Here is a 17,414-nt window from a genome sequence, read left to right on the forward strand (position 1 = left end):
TAATAAAATTGGTTTAATAAAAACGTATGTCTCTTGAAATAATAAAAGCCATGTGTATCCATCTTTTTTTATGGAGACAGACACACACACATCCTATCTTGGCAGATGGACATTCAATTACTGCATAAAACGGAAAAAAAAAAAATATTCGGCTAAGGCATGTAAAATTTATAAAATTAAAAATACAAATCAGTAAAAAGTTTTTGTTACCACCGTAACTTCATTCTGAAATCTTTAACATTTTTTTCATACAAAGATTTTGAACTATTAAACAATGATGACATTGTTCATTAGAAATCAGAAAAAAGTGGATGAAATCAAATAATTTTCAATCTTTACATAGAGGCATAACAAATGAGGTCCTAAGAGGTGTTAATACCACCTTAAGAAACATTATGTCTTTCTCATTTTTTAACCCATTAAACTTTGAATTCCTTCCCACCAGACTCGAAAATGTATATGCACGTCAATAATACATAGAAATCTTTCTTACTTTTTAAAAAATACCAATATAAAAGGAGAAATTTTTTAACTTGAAATTTTGAAACTAGTTGTTTATAATAGAAAAAAATATTCTTTTTTTTATTTAACATTAGTTTAAAAATAAAATAATTCATTAAAATCCATTTTTGCACTTATTTATCCTTATTTTTACTGAATTAAAGTTATTGGTGCCAAATTATCTGATAATTACATACAGAAATTAAAGGTGAAATGCAGAAAAAAATTGGTCAATACAATCATAATTTACAAATCTGTGAAAAAAATAATTTTTAATAATTTGATATTAAAATATTATTATTTAGAAATGAAGAAAAAAACCGAGACTTTTTTTTTATTTTAGCCCTCTTGTCTTTTCATAAATTTAAAAATCATAGAGCAATAAATAGTTAATGACCGTTCGTCATCCAAAAAAAAACCGTTTGACCATAAACTAATTTTGTAAATTCTTTTTGGTACCACCCAAAAATTGGAAAAAGTTTAAAATGCAATTTGTGTAACCACAGAAATAAATACATGAAATTTGACGCAAATATTACACATTTTTTACCACAAAAATTTAATATTTTATTAAATACTTTTATGAATATATTTTTGTTCATTAAAATTGTATTTTTTCTATATTCTATTTTGACAGTTGTGTGTCGCTAGGAAATATAAAAAAAAATCACATACTGAGAAACCAAAGTTCAACTAAACAAAGATCAATTCTATGATTTTAATATATTTTTTTTACACTTGTTTACATATGATACCGTACATGTTTTTCAAGCACGTTTTTCCAATATTTAGTTTGAAATTTAGTTATTATTTATTGAAAATAAAACTAAGTTTTGTAACAAGGATGACAACATCCTTAAGTAGCGAAGCTCAACAATCATGGAAGAACATCCAGAATGAACTATAGAGTAATTAAACACAAAATAAAAATTTATTTAAAATCACGAAACCTTTCATGATTTATAATTTGGAAATCTAGGAATCGATCTAGCACCACAACCAATAAATAAATCTTAATGAAACTTTGTGGAATTATGTAAAATGTAAACTTATTCAATTCCTGAAAATTTCAGCCATCTATCTGGACTAGGAGTTGAAAAAAAAGCTTGAACACTTAAAAAACTAGGAATCGATCTAGCACCCCAACCAATAAGCAAATCTCACCAAAACTTTATAGAAGTTTGCAGAATTGGAATTTATTTGATCCTTGAAAATTTTATACTTCTATCTTTAATAGGAATAGAGAAAATCATGAAAACTTAAAAATCTAGGAATCGATCTAGCACCCCAATTAATTGACATATCTCAATGAAACTTTGTGAAAATATGAAGAATGATGACTTATTTAATCAATAAAAATTTCAGCTGTCTATCTTTTATAGGAGCCGAGTAAATCACGTTTCCCCAAAAACGTTTCATACATACATACAGACGGACATTTTAAATTATAGAGTAGCTTCGCTACTAAAAATGAACACTTCATTATTCAATGTAAATGTACACTAAAAGACCAACTTTCTATGTTCACAAGCCTTATAGATCGTTTTTCTATAAAACAGTAAAAAAAAGTTTTAAATTCTGAAGCACTGGAAAGTGTCATCTGTGATGTCATGAAAATACATCTAAAAGGAGGGATTAAATTAGACGTGGGAATGTAAACCTCTAAAAAAGAGATGGAGTTAGATATTTATTTACACCATATACGTACATATATTTTTTTTTTAATCAAGTAGTAATCAAATTTTCGCGATCCTACGTTGCAAAACGCGTTGGGCCGTTTTTTTCTTTTTTTATTGCGACAGACTAGTGATTCATAATAAGACAGGGATCAAGTCAAGCTAAGTATGCCAATAGCCTGTTTTGGCACACGCTACTTGACTTGGGGGAATATTGGCATACTTTACTTGACTAGGGGGAATATTGGCACACTCTGCTTTACTTGGCGTAATAATAGCATTCTCTGCTTTACTTGTCAAGATATGCTTTTTCTAAAATTTTGAAATAATTTATGTATATATACTAGCGGATTCACCCCCGCCTCCCCCCCCTCGATGTCTCTAGGGGCATTTAAAGGAAGGAGAGAGCTGAAAATCTCCTTTACATTTAAGTTTTAAAAAGGAAAACCAATGTAACAAAATCATGGTATTTTAAAGGACCAATAAGAAGCTTCATTGAAAGAAGAACCAAAACAGTCCATCGATTAGTGAGATCTTTTATTTTGAAATTTTAATGGGTTTAGGCTAATTTTCGTAACTTTTCCACTACTTGGAATAAAGAGCTCCTAGATGCTAGGGACGCAACTGCTAGTTTATATATTTTACGTTCATAAAGTAGTAAATTTGTAGGTTGATTTATTATAATATAAATCGGAAAATATGTTAAATTCATCTTTTTAAAAAGATTTTTGTCATGCTGCTTTGTTTGATAAATTATTGGCATACTATGCTTTACTTGATGAAATATTGGCATACTATGTTTTACTTGGGGGAATATTGGCATACTCTACTTGACTAGGGGGAATATTGGCACACTCTGTTTTACTTGTTGCCATTGGCACACTCAGCTTGACTTGATCCTAAGACAGATATAGACTTTTCTTTACATATGTACAAAAGACCGCTGTATTGTATAAACTTTCATTTGCTGTAGGCCTAGAAGTGGGCCTTGCCTAATAAACAAAAAACCATAAAAAAAAATCCGTCATCATGCAATGGATGGATTTTTTTCTTCTTCTGGGTAACACGAAAAAAGTATTTTTTTTTGGTTACGGTGTTTTGAGTTTAGTCACATGTTTGGGTTCACACCTACAAATTATACCCTGTGATACCTAGGTGTTGGTGTTAGATCAACATATTAGAACAGTATTACCCTAAAATTATTCTGTAAGTGTTGTTTCAATGTTAAACTAAATATTCAAGTAATCGACTTTAACAACAAGTCGACAATTTTGAGTTTCTATTCTTTGCATTTGATATAAAACATTATTTTTTTTACATGAATATAACAATTACATCTTTGTTTAATGTTTTTTTTTGCTATTTTTAAAATCGCATCATAGCCCTATCAAAACTATAAGCAGTGTAATGTTTTGCAGTTTTAAGGGCTAATGTCGACTATATGGCTTTAAGAAAAAGTGTTCGCGTCTGTTATGATATAGACAGTTTGATGCTGACACTGTGACATCAATAGTAAAATAAAAGTCGCACTTATAATTAGCACTTTTAGACAAGACTTGTGCAATTAAAGAATTGGTTCTCTGTTAATAGTTAAGGCAGTTTCCCTTAAAGTGTGTAGTCGATCATAGAACTCGCCCCGCCGTTTTTGAAAGAACAATTGAAAATATAGGAAGAAGGGTAATTATTTTCTGGTGTTAATGTTATGTTAGGTTATATTGGGTAGAGGTTAGACCCGCAAGGTTAGGAAACATCATGTATAGGCTCTGCGGGATTATGGAACCATGCAAGTGTTAGCCAATAAGAAAAAACTACCCTCCCCCCTTCTTTTTCAATTTTACTCGAATATATGGGCGAGGGGAGGATGTTCGGCAGGGATATAAAGGAATAAGACAATGGCCTATAAATTGACGTACATCCCCAATGATGATACACAAAATTACTCCTTCTGTAGATTAATATTAGTGGTAGAAACGTTTGAACACTTAATGATCCAACCAATCAAATTTCAAAGTCCCCAAAACTGATAAGCAAACGAAAAAGAAACATTATTATAAAATTTTGGGGACTAGAGTAAAAACAGTTCATTGTCCCCACTCTCTCAGTGGTTCTGTGCTCTTATAAATTTGCAAACATAAGTAAACATAAAATGGCAACGCCATGATGAGTGCTAAAATGTGCAAAAAAAAACTGTGCTGTGTATGTAAATGACAAATGAAGTGGTTTTATAAAAAAAAGTGTTGTCATGTATACTTGGAAAAGTCAGGAATCTGAAGGGATAAAACGATGGCCGATAAATTGATTTACATCCAAAATTTTGCTACACAAAAATTACCCATTATGTAGATTACTATTGAAACGTTTGGACGATCTACTTAATGAACCATCCAATCATAATTCAGTAAAAGTCCCTATAGTTGTTAAGTCAACGAATAAGAAAACATTATTACAAAACTTTGGGAACTATTGTAATAAACAGCGCAATATCCCCTCCCTTCCTTACAAACAAAGAGTGACTTACAAAAATAAGTCTCAAATTGACAATCTTTCATTTTAGGATAGATCATAGCAAAATTAGTTTCCATAAAAAAACATAAATTAGATGAAAAAATAGGCCAAATCTAAAAGTCTTTTAACCGTCTAGACCCTTACACCGGTAGAAATTAATTTCAATTGCTATATAAACTAGAATTATTTTATAAAGAAATGCGGATGAAAAATTATTAGACATTCATTTGGGCATATATACTTATATCATTGAATCTTTACTTCACTTAAATGTAAGTAGATTATTATTTTTTATCGGTTCTGTCCGGAGCAGCTTACATTGCATAATAAAAATAACGTTATACTATACAAAATACCAATGAAAGGCCAGTATACATTTATTTTGACCAATGGTAAAATGTATACTGGCCTGTCATCCGTATGGCGTCATTTTTATTAAGCACTGTAAGCTGAATGATGTGCTAACAGTTTAGAATTATGCAACCTTTATTGGGTTCGAAGAAACCATAAAATTTTAACTTACTCCCTTAAAAAGTATAAAACCAATAGTAAAACACTATAGAACATATTAAAGTTCAAACATAATCCTTTAGTCATGAAGTCGTGTACATAATGACAAGTTTAATTTTGAACTCCTTGTCATCTTTATTTTCAAATATTTCTTAAGACATATTTGTTCACATGCACAGCAGTAGGATTACACAAATACAAACCCTGTGACATAGATATATAGACAGAAAGACGGATATACAGTGTGTTTTTTTTATGAGAACTTTTTTGAAAGCAATTTTACCCCACTTATAGTTATCAGAATTGAATGATTAATGGCTTATTTTCTTCGTTTTTATGAAATTATGAAACAACCAAAAAAATACAGTTTTTGTTGAAAAAGTACAGTAAAGTTGAAAATTAAAAACTTAGGTGACAACATCTAAAAATGGTTTTAGCGCATTTTTCTTATGCTCAAAATTGGATTTTCATTAGTCGACTTTGGGGGGCCAGTACTTTCTCCTTGATTGAGATATGGCCTTCAAACTTTGACCTATTCTAGTCCCCAATAGTATCTGTATAAATTTATAGCTCTATATCTCAACTTTGAAGCGTTTTGCAGCCATTCTTGAAAAAGGTAGAATATTTGAACATAAGAAAAATGCGCTAAAACCATTTTTAGATGTTGACACCTAAGTTTTTAATTTTCAACTTTACTGCACTTTTTCAACAAAAACTGTAATTTTTTTTGGTTGTTTCATAATTTCCCTTAAAAAACGAAGAAAATAAGCCATTAATCATTAAATTCTGATAACTATAAGTGGGGTAAAATTGCTTTCAAAAAAGTTCTCATAAAAAAATACACTGTATAAATTGAGAGAGATAGTTGTTAAAACTTTTAATTGAACTAGAACTTATGGTGCAAATCTTTAAATTATAAAAAATGTCATTATTACCTAAGAAATTCAGTTCATAATTTTCAACTATGTTTTCAAATTTTTTGTCTTATTTCCCATGTGGGTAGTTTTATTATTGAACAAAACAACATAATAATATTTTTAAATTAGGTTAATAATTACGAGATATATACAATAGTTGGGAGCGCGAAACCTCAGTCCAAGTTTTGTAGAAAAAAAGATAAATTAAAGGCATAAATACATCAGAAAAAACACGCATAATCATAAAAATTAGATTGAAACAGCATAGATTCTCTAGAATTTAGAAAGTAGAGATTTTTTTTGGACTGCTGAAACCTGATCAATGGTTTCATGTCCCACACTGATCTACATTCTATCAAAATAATAACAAAACTTTGCATTTTCACCAGGAATATAAGGGTATGACAATTAAAGAAAAAATTTTCTCAAATGTCTAATTATATGTTTTTTTTCTATTTAAAAAAATAACCAGTGAGGTAGGAAACATTGGGCTTTTTATTACACTTAACAACTTTGGGGACATTTATTGAATTTCAATTGATTGGTTAAGTAGAAGTAGTGTCCAAACGCTTCAACCAAAAATTGTCATCTACAGAAGGGGTATTTTTGTGTATCGTCTTTGAGGATATTTATAAATTTATCAGCCTTTGTCTTATCCCTGCACTCCTTGTAAATTTTGCTGCTATTAGTTGCATAAGAATCTGCACGATATCAAAACATAATTTTAGTGCTCTCTGTGTCGGGAATAAGCATAACCAACAAGATATTTAATTTCAATTAGGGTTGGGCCGGATACTTTTTTGGCCGGATACCGGATATCCGGCTGATTTCTTATGCCGGATAACCGGATATCCGGCGTCAAAAATCAGACGGATATCATGTAACCGGATAGTTTTAATGTCCGGTATCCGGCCGGATATTGAAAATTACCGGATATCCGGCCGGATAACCGGCCAGACCGGATATCCGGCCCAACCCTAATTTCAATTTTCTATATAAATCATTGTGCTCTACCTTAAGTAAAACAATCATACAAACAAAAGAATGGAGTGTGGAGAGTTCTGTGTTCTACTGGGCAGTTTTAGGGAAATCACGAAATATTTCATGCTTTAGTTCTTGATGCTATCATAAACTTCCGCGAAAGAGACCCCATAAAAACAGCTTATTTTACCCCTTCTGCCATTTTATCTCTAAATATAAATGAGCTTCCAAAGACATAATTATGTAATATATGAATTGGGAAGAAGATTTATTTTTCTTTGATTGTTCTATAAAGAAAATCAGAGAGAGAGGGGGGGGGGGCAATGTGCTGTTTATTACACTGGTCCCCAAAGCTTTATAATAACTATTCTTATTTGTTGGGTTAACAACTTTGTAGACTTGTATTAAAATGAGGATGTACATCAATTTATCGGCCATTGTCTTATCCCTTTAGATCCCTGGAGAAAATAAAGAAATGCCGGATATATATAATTTCATTTTTGTAAACAATTTTGTGTAACCCTGACGTCACATAAATTAATTGCACAACTTTTCTACATCTACTAAAAGTCCGTCTTTCTGTATGTCTGTCTTTTCCTAACTATGTCTGTATATTCGTCCTGTCAAAAATGTTGAATTCTATCAATATGCAATTTCAAAGGTTTTTGTCGACTATATGGCTTAAGAAAAAGTAGCCTTAGCTGACATAATATCAATTGCTGTCTAATGATATTATAACTACACACTTATATTGGCATAATAATAGTAAACGGTATATACAAGGGTATTTTTTGAAAGCTCTTAATAGGGTCTATAAAAAATGACGTCTTACTGGCCTAACATTTGTCAATTAAAATGTATACTGGCATGCCATTGGTAATTTAGTCTGTGTATTGGCCTATCATTGGTCATTTTATAGGCTCAGTAATTTTTCTCATAAATACACTTGTCATAAAACATTTGTCATATAGATACGTATGACAAATGTACTGTACCTATTTATAATGCAAGTGTATTTATTACATCTACAAGTTTATGTCTGACAAAAAGTACTGGGGCATTTTTTTGTAGACGTAAAAGCTTTATTACAAAAGTATAGTTTTACACCAAACAGACAAGGTAATAACACTCTTTTGGCAATCTTAGATATGAAATTGCTTAGTGTTAAAACGATTTTCAGAGATCCTATACGTCACTAGTATTTTAATGGCAAAAAAATACATTTTTTAAAATTTTTATTTCTAGATTAGATATTATCTAATCAAGAAATAAAAAATAACTATAATCATAATCAAATATTATGTAATGTAGTTTTTTTTACAGTACAATCTATACATAAAACTTTTATTTTTTATTTCTAGAATATTTCTTTTTTAAATGTATATGGTTTAATTTAGTCATTTCGACGATTATATCCATTTTATCTTTAGAAATTTTATTCAAAGGGTTAAAATGAAGGCAGAAAAATATCCTAAAATCTTGGAAAGCATAAATCTAAAAAAATAATATCCTAAAACAATTCAAGGACTAATGTAAAGCTCCCCTTCTAGGAGAACTCAATCAGTTCATTAGACAAAAAATCTTACATATCTTTTATATGTTAGGATAGCTTTAACTATGACAACTTCCACATGGTGTATAATTTTTTTATTGGAATGAGTGATTGAGTCAGTCAGTGAGTCACTGAGGGAAGCGGATAATTATAGAGATGCTTTGCATCTAAGTAACGCCCCTTTTTCAACAGTGACCATATAAATAGCAAAGATAAAAACATATGATAAAAAGAACAATAAAAAACAACCTACCTTGAAAAATTTTCCTTTTTAAACAGCTCCTCTTTTAACTCTTTTTTTAACAATATTATTTAACTACAGTTCTTTATCATATATTTGTTCAATTACATTCCTTTTTAAATAGATAGATGGGTGGATGGATGGATTGATAGATGGATTGATCACTTGATTAACTCTTGTTTAATTTTGCTTCACAACTTTCTCCCTTGAGAAATCTGTTTAACTAAAAGTTGCACATACTGATATCATATAAACATACACACACAATTAACTGCACAAAAACCGCAAAAAAAAGTAAAATAGCAAAATTTTTCCAGGGCAACTTCGAAACCAATTAATATCCGCTGGATTAGAACCGGTTCTCAGCCATACTGAAGATTCGTGTATAATATCGTATTACAGAAGAATTCCACGAAAATAAAAAAAAAATAGGAGATTAAAAGCAGTTTTTTTAGCCATAAGGGGCTTAGATATCCGCGAAAAGCTGTCTATAACAAGATGCAATAAATAACTATTATCTTAATTTACAATATATGACACATAGTGAAAATCAGTGTAACTTTATATTCAAATTGTAGTTATGAAACCTTTTATTTTCTGATTTGGGGGGAAAATTTCAATTATTACAATTCATTATAGGTTATTGTTTTTAAAAAAACCAAGCAAAATATTAATATAGTGCCTTTTCAATCATTTAATATCAAATTGTAAAATTAGCTGTTTTGAAAAATAACTTCACACACACACAAATAAGCACTCTCTCTCTCTCTTTCTCTCTATGGATATGGCTTTGCACACCCACACACACACACATACACATACACACACACTCACATATGAAAATGAAAAGAGTAAGGATGGTTGGAACATATAATTATATGGATAAATAATTTCAATTTCATTAAAGTCTTTACTAATCAGGGAAGGAGTAATGGGATTGTAAATTACACTGGTACTCAAAGTTATATTTCCATGTAATCTTATTTGTTGACTTAAAAACTTTGGGTACTTGAAATCTGATTGATTGATTCTAAACTAAAAGTATTCAAACTTTTCAACCAATAATTTGTAACTGATAAAACTAATGAATGGTCACATCTAGAACCTAGCGACTCTCCTTAAAAAAAGAGGGAAAATCATCCAAAAAACTTTGAGTTCCAAATAAAATATGTAGATTAAAACCATCCCAGAAAATATACAAAGCCCCTCTAAAATGGAGAAATTAATCGATTCAGTGTTAGCGACATCTTAGCGGACAAAAAAAAAAGTTTACTTCTTTAAAAAGCAAATATATGAAGGACGGACTTACTGACGTAAATATAGCCTCGCTTCGAAAATTTATCCACGTTTTATTAGTTCCAATATTGGTTTAACACACACATACACACATTCATGTGAGCTATTATAGTATTGTAATACCGTGTAGGGTCAAATTTAATTAAATTATAATTATATAATTTTCACTATTCAATCAGATGTAACTTTACTATATATTTGGATCTTCAATTTTAAGGAAGCTTAATATTGATAAGAGGTGTGAATTAGATTAAATGCAATTAGAATATAAATTATGTGTAAATCTATTGAAAAAATGACTTGATTGCAGGGTAATTGGTATGGTCATACTTTAATTAATGTGATTTTCAAATCATAAAAATGTGCCTAATCGTACTTGGAATCAGTATTCCAAAATGGAATTATTAGGATAATTATATCAAACCTAACATTGCCTTTAAAAAAGCAAAATATCGTATTTTGTTTGAAATGTATATAAGGCAAGCTGGCTATTCTATAACTCACGATGACTGCTTGTTCATAAAAGAAAAAAATTACTCGGCTTTAATTATATTTGAACTCCATTATCTATTAATGTTGTCATCCTTGTTCTGTACTTTCATCTGAAATTGCTTCATGCCTTAATAATAATTGTAATAGTGAACAAGGTTGACAACATCCATAAAAGGAAGTCTCAACATAACAAACGGTCAGACAAACGAACGTTTAACACATGTAGACAAAAACACATTTTTAGACTTGATTCGAGTAATGCTTCGTTTACAAAATTTTGCCTAAACATTCTTTAAATCCAGTTAATTAGATCATTATATCATATTAAAATTTCATGCTAAAAATGGACATATGGATAATAGTAATATCTGATTATAGAGTTGTTATGCTTTATAAATCATTTTGAAATCGATAGAACAATTCTAACATGCCTAAATTAACGTTAAGACCTATCCGTTTACAAAGCACAAGTCGACCCTAATTATATATAAGCTTCGCTTTTAAAAATTGATTTTTTTAAATTATCTATAAAGAACCTTTTAGTGATTGCTTTTATTTATCTGATTGTTTAAAAGCTATTACATTTTTAAAGCGCTACTACTCTATTAATTAAGTATGTCCATAGGTACGTTACTTTGTCACATTATGTCATATTCAGTGATTTATTGATAATAACAGCAAAATGTTAAATCACACCCGTTTCTGCCTTTAATGGTAAATATGCTCCATATGATATTTTCATTACTTTTAATTTTACTCTAATTATAGACATAACTGTCCTTGTTATGAGCGAAGCTTTTCAATGAGTAAGACGTGTCAGTCCGTCCGTTATGAGATCTTTCATAGATACTATATGATAGAATGACAGATAGAATTTAATGACGAATTTAATAATTCAAATATTGAATTTACATAATTAATTATATAATAAATTGCATAGCGCAATGAGTAATTAAGCCTTTAAGTATATTATAATTATTTTGTTGAGCTTAGCTTTTATAGAAGTTGTCATCCTTGCTTGTATATATGTAATCTTATAATAATTTACATTCATGTTAATTTAATTTTAATTTTCCTTAATTTTGAGTTTCTTAAAGTTCTTTGTTTTTACCCCAATTCTTTTAAAACCATGAATTGGTAAAATGTCTAACAAAGAAACATATAATTTGCTTTATATGTAATATATATATAAAGCTAGAAAATTGGACTTAATTATGTTAAATGATTTCCAAATTTTCGTTGACTTTTTGAAGACAGAAGCAAATTTGGGTGCGGCCCTATGCCTGCATAGTGTATATTTTAGCGTTCAGTCAAAGTGTTCTAACTTTTCAACCAAATATTAGTTGAATTGAATCTTTTTTGAATAAGAATATTGAATAAATGCTGAATCTTTTACTATTCACAAATATTCATCTAATTCGTTTCAAAAGTTGTTTACATTTTTAAAAGACTCAAATAATATGAAACTAACATATTTGCTATAAGAATACTTTGGTACTTTGGTAGAATGGATGGGACACCAGCCGTAAAATATGATCTTTTAGGCAACCTTTGTCTATTTCATAAGTTTGGATTTACTCAATATTCGATTTTTGAGTTTTTAATGAAATTATACTCCCCTTTATCTAATACTAAAGGCTGCGTCCCTAAGTGTAAGGGGTAAGGCTTGTACCCCATCTTAGATGCAAGAATTTAATTTTAAATTTCTTTCAAAGTTTGGGGAGGAGGGGGAGGGGGGTTAATTTCAAACTTTAGTTGTCTCTTATAGTGGTACATTTAGTTTTATTGATTTCATCCCTCTTTCTTAAAGGGTGAGAGGAGCTAACTTTTCTTACATCCCCAATGAAAATAGCCTAATACCATTATATTACCAAAAGGTATATTCCTGGAAAGCCAGAACAAATCGGTGCAAAGAAAAACTCCCACTTTTATATATTATAACCAAACGCAGATTAATTAATCTTCACCCAAATATTGAAAGAAAGTATTCAAGACTCTAGATTTCACTTTAAATTTAAAGAAATTTATTTCTAGTCTATTTCTACTTATAAATTTGTTTTTAAGATTAAAAGAAAATAAATAAAGATAATCAATACTTTTGATAAAATCGCGTTTAGCGTATAGACCGAACCATATTGTAGAATAGTTGCGATACTAATAAGCAATATAAAGGGCAAATTTAATTCAAATTTACTACATGACAATCTACTTTAAGATTATGCAATTAAGCTGCTTAGTAGCGCAGCTACTCTATAAACATATATATGTGTTGACGTTCGTACGTTGAGCCGAAAACCCAAAAACCATTATGTGCTTAATATATAATTAAATTAGATATCAAATGTAAATGTGATATTATTAAACATTTTAAAATTTAAATTATTTAGACTATAAGATACTGTAAGATTACTAGTGCAATCTAAGATTGTTGGGTGCTTTCCCCCACAATGCATAACAAGCACAACCCCAACCTTAATTAAACCTTGTGGAGCTACTATGTACCCAATAAAACCTAAGGTATAAAATAACACCAGAAAAAAACACCTTCTCCTATTTCTAAATTTATTTCAAAATAAGGTACTCGGTGCTCGACTAGGCACTTTATGGGAAACCAACAATTGTTGCTTAACAAGCGCAGCTACTCTTTGAGTTAGTCACAACAACAATTTGAGGCAATTGGAAAAGATAAATCTTCAGTCGGTAGATTCAAAAGGCCATAAATATGTAAAGTAAAAGCAGTAATAAAACTACCAAATTAAACTTTTTTCCAGTGCGGTTTAAAAGAAGCTTTTTATAGTGCCTAAAAAATTGTTTTTCAATACAAATGACTAATGATTGGCCAATACACAGACTAAATTGCCAATGGCAGGCCAGTATGACGTCATTAGTTATAGGCACTTCAGTTTAAAGGCCTTATAATATTATAATTTAAAAGCTACAGAAACTTTTAAATTAACATTATTGTTTTATTTTTCTAAAGATTTCCTGTTTTGAAATTTGGCAAGAAATAATAAGGCTTTATTATGTTTAACCAACCGGCAAAATTTAACTTTATATTTCTAAAAAAAACTATGATTTATTAAACCTATGTTATGACAACAAAATTTGTTTGTTTTTTAAATTTAAGTACACCAGCCAAAGTATAATTGTAAATATCAGGATCTCCTATCATAATAAACAAAATTACCCCCTTGTGTAAATAAAAAATATTGTTGAAAAAGTTAAGACACTGCTAAAAAACAAACACATTAAAATTTAATAAAAGTTTATTAAAATCTCGAATAAATCATTTCTGAATCCTTTTCAAATGTGTGTGAACGTCCGTCTGACTGTCTATAAACAGAAAAAAAATATATATTTTTATCTAAAAATTACGTCTAAAAAGGAGGGATGAAAGGAGAAGTGGGAAAGAAAAAACCTCAAAAAAAGAGATGGATAATAGACGTATTTTTATGACGTCACACTTGACACTTACCAGCACTTCAAAATTTTAAAAACCTGTTTCAAACTTTCTAAAATTATTTCTTCAAAAATTGCTATGTTTGATTTTGTTAGCATTTCATCTTCAAAGGTTATCATTGTTCATTTGTTATTTTTTTTATTTGTTGAGTTATGCTTTTATGCTTGCTGTCATCCTTGTTAACGTACTATGTAGTAAAATTTCATTTATTAGGCTATTAGATTGGAGCAGATTAAAACGTACTTTTTGCTTTGTCTATTTTTATTTTATTTCTAATCCACCCTTCCTTTCATTTAAATTATTTATTGTTTACTTTTTAAAATTCTATAAGTAAGGCAGTGTAAAAAGCTAACATTGTTTTAGATGCATAAAAAAACATCATTATTTAAAAAAAACATTTTGCAGGTAAAAATGTTTGTGTTTCTGCATCATTGTGTTTGTAACAAAGAATCTCGCTAAGCTCTGAACTGATATGGTTCTCCTTTACAGTGAAGCTTCTTTTAGATAAAGTGAAGGTTTATAACTATTTTAAGGGAGGGTACCTCTACCCTCCTAAGAAAAATCACCTCTTGTAAAATTAAAGGCCTCTAGGGGCATAAATGTTAGTTATAAAATGAGTAAAGACCACTAAAGTATAGAAAAAGAAAATATGTATTATCTATATTTTGAATTTTGGCAAGTAATATTAATTAATATCAGAATATTCTATTTTTAAAAATAGATTAAAATATTTTTATATCATGTTTTAGTCTGTAAAATGTACACTTTTCAAATATCTAGAACTTAAAAATTATTTGAAGCAACACAAATTATTAGCATTAAATTTCTTATCTTATACTAATCAAACAACTTTAAATTTCGCAGATTTCTTGCCTAGAAGTTTGCAGATTTTTCCTTCTTTTTCCGCCACTCGTCGAGCAAAGTGCAAAAACAAAAATTTCCTGTCGCGCGAAAGCGTAATTTTCTGGCCCAACCAAACACTTTTACGTAATGTGCGTGCGTGTGTGTGTGCGTGTTCTTTCACAACCCGCTAGCTTGCTGCAACGCACGTCTCACAGTTTGATGAGAAAAAAGGTCTGGCGCTGCCCAAAACTCGCTGGCGACTGACGAGCTGTAATTTGGTGGGAATTAAAAAGCAATGCCCCCCCCCCCTTCCCCCATATACAAATCAGATGATTTGGGGGCTTCAACGGCAAAAGAGAGAGATAGAGAAACATACAAGAAGAATTACATTATTCAGCAGCGGAGCAATATCAAGAAACCAATTTCTATTAAATATAAATATAAGTTAAATTTAAATCAGTAAAGAAATATGCGACCAAAATAAAGGTTGTTAAAAGTAAAAGAAACCATGTCGACTGTAAAACAAGTCAGATCAACTTAGACAAACCTAAAACAGCTATTATTTTAGGAGAAAGTACATTATTTATTAGGAATTTTTGTAAAATTTAAAATCGGTGGAGACTAAAGTTTGATATAACAAATTCCTTGGCCAAAAATTGCAATTACAGCAGTCGTTTAAAGTTTTCTAGAAACTAGAAGAATCTGGAAAAGAAGGATTATTTCTGGAGCCTAAATTTGCTTGAACTTTAATATTATTTCAGTATTATTTTATTCTTCTATTATAATGTTTTTTTCTATTCCTTAAAAAAAATTTTCTCTACTGGACTAGGTATGATGGAAGCCTTTGACCGCCGGGGGCTTGGTTCACCCTCCATCGCAACTTTTACCTTAAAAAATTAGACGTCATTTTATGATAATTAACAGTAGCTGCGCTACTAGAAACAAAAATATTTATTAAGGTGCGGAGTTTTTTAGACATGAGATTTACAATAAAGTATGAGAGACAGAGAGAGAGAGAGAGAGAGAGAGAGATAGAGAGAGAGAAAGCGGGAGAGTGAGAGAGAGAAAGATAGACAGAGGGGGTAAGGAGAAAGAAAAAGAGAGAGAGGGAGAGAAAGAGAGAGATATATATAGAGAGAGGGAGGGAGAGAGAGAGATAGAGATAGAGAGAGAGAGAGAGAGAGAAAGAGAGAAAGAAAGAGGGGTAGGGTGGGAAAGCAGACCGAAAAAATATATTATATCCAGGGACGAAGGGGTCAAATGCTAAAATTAATCTACAACTTTTATCCCCCAATAATCATGCAAACAATGTCAATATTTCTGACATGAAGATTGGTTACAAGATTATTATATCGCCCCTTGTCTTATCCCTGAATCCCAGAGACCGACCAAGTAAATAAATACCAATGACTTCAACGGTGCAGCGAAGGATGAACTTTTAGTAACAATGGATATAGAATATGTGGATATTGTTAAATTTGATTTTGTTGATTGATTGATTGATTAGCCAACATTTTCTTAGGGTTTGGGCCTAAGTAGTCATGGAGTAGGCTGAGACACTTTTGTCTAGCCACTAGGGCTATCAAGCTCCACGTTCAAGCACATTATGACTTGACCCGCTGTCTCATGAGAGCTACTCATTATTACCTCACCCTCGCCGAGTAGGGCAGGTGTCCCAAATTAAGTCACCGTAATGAATGACGCTCTCTGCAGAGGAGCTTGAGATAAGGGTAGTACTGATATTATGTACGGGACTATTGGGTATCCAAACTTACTCAATAATCCCCTTCTAACACAACCAGAGGAAGTTGCGTGATTATTATTGCGAATTTTGTCGTCAATTTAGGTTGCTAATATAGTCCTGATATATTGGCTTATACGCACCTCCATGGTTAGAGTAGAGGATGGGATAAAGTCATATAAGGGGAGGGGATATTGTTATATTAGACAGCTGAGCGAAACATTTTTCCAGGGTAAGCGAGAATATCTGACAATATCCAAGTTTCCTCTATCCATTTTAGTAACTATACAACTCACAGACAAAGGGATAGGCTAATGTTCCATAAATATATTACTCCTTAAAAGTTCTCTGTCTGTAAATTGCCACTTCTAAGAAATTACAGAGAAACTGTAAGTAAAATTTAAGGGTTTAATTTATTACTTATTAGTACCAATACCTCTTAATGAATAGTTTTTAAAAGCGAAGCTTTTCTATAATTAGGGTCGGTCCGTCCGTCCGTACGTCCGTCCGAGATAGTTAGCTTTTATTCGTTAATTTAGGCATGTTAGAATTGTCCTATCGATTTCAAACTTTGCATGGTGATTACTGTAGTAGTTAGGTACGATTTAGAAAGCGTAGCAACTCTATAATCATTACCAGAATGTCCGTACGTCCATTTTAAACATGTTGATTTTTAAAATTTTTGAACAACAAATTTTT

The 17,414-nt window shown here is 30.5% G+C and overlaps 1 protein-coding gene across 2 annotated transcripts in view; it reads right to left on the bottom strand.

Annotated features, from left to right (window-relative positions):
- LOC145335056 (uncharacterized) overlaps window positions 1–15,242 on the bottom strand; it is a 69,870-nt gene extending 54,628 nt beyond the window's left edge. For both annotated transcript variants that reach the window (XM_080180749.1, XM_080180750.1), the window contains exons 1-2: window positions 15,005–15,242; window positions 8,896–9,088 (exon numbers count right to left, since the gene is read on the bottom strand). The gene's annotated coding sequence lies outside the window, so the exon portion shown is untranslated. The remainder of the gene's footprint in view (window positions 1–8,895; window positions 9,089–15,004) is intronic.
- Between the last annotated feature and the right edge of the window lie 2,172 nt (window positions 15,243–17,414).

This window comes from Acartia tonsa, chromosome 13 (genome assembly GCF_053477335.1).
Source record: "Acartia tonsa isolate MP-2025a chromosome 13, ASM5347733v1, whole genome shotgun sequence".
Classification (NCBI taxonomy): Eukaryota; Metazoa; Arthropoda; class Copepoda; order Calanoida; family Acartiidae; genus Acartia; species Acartia tonsa.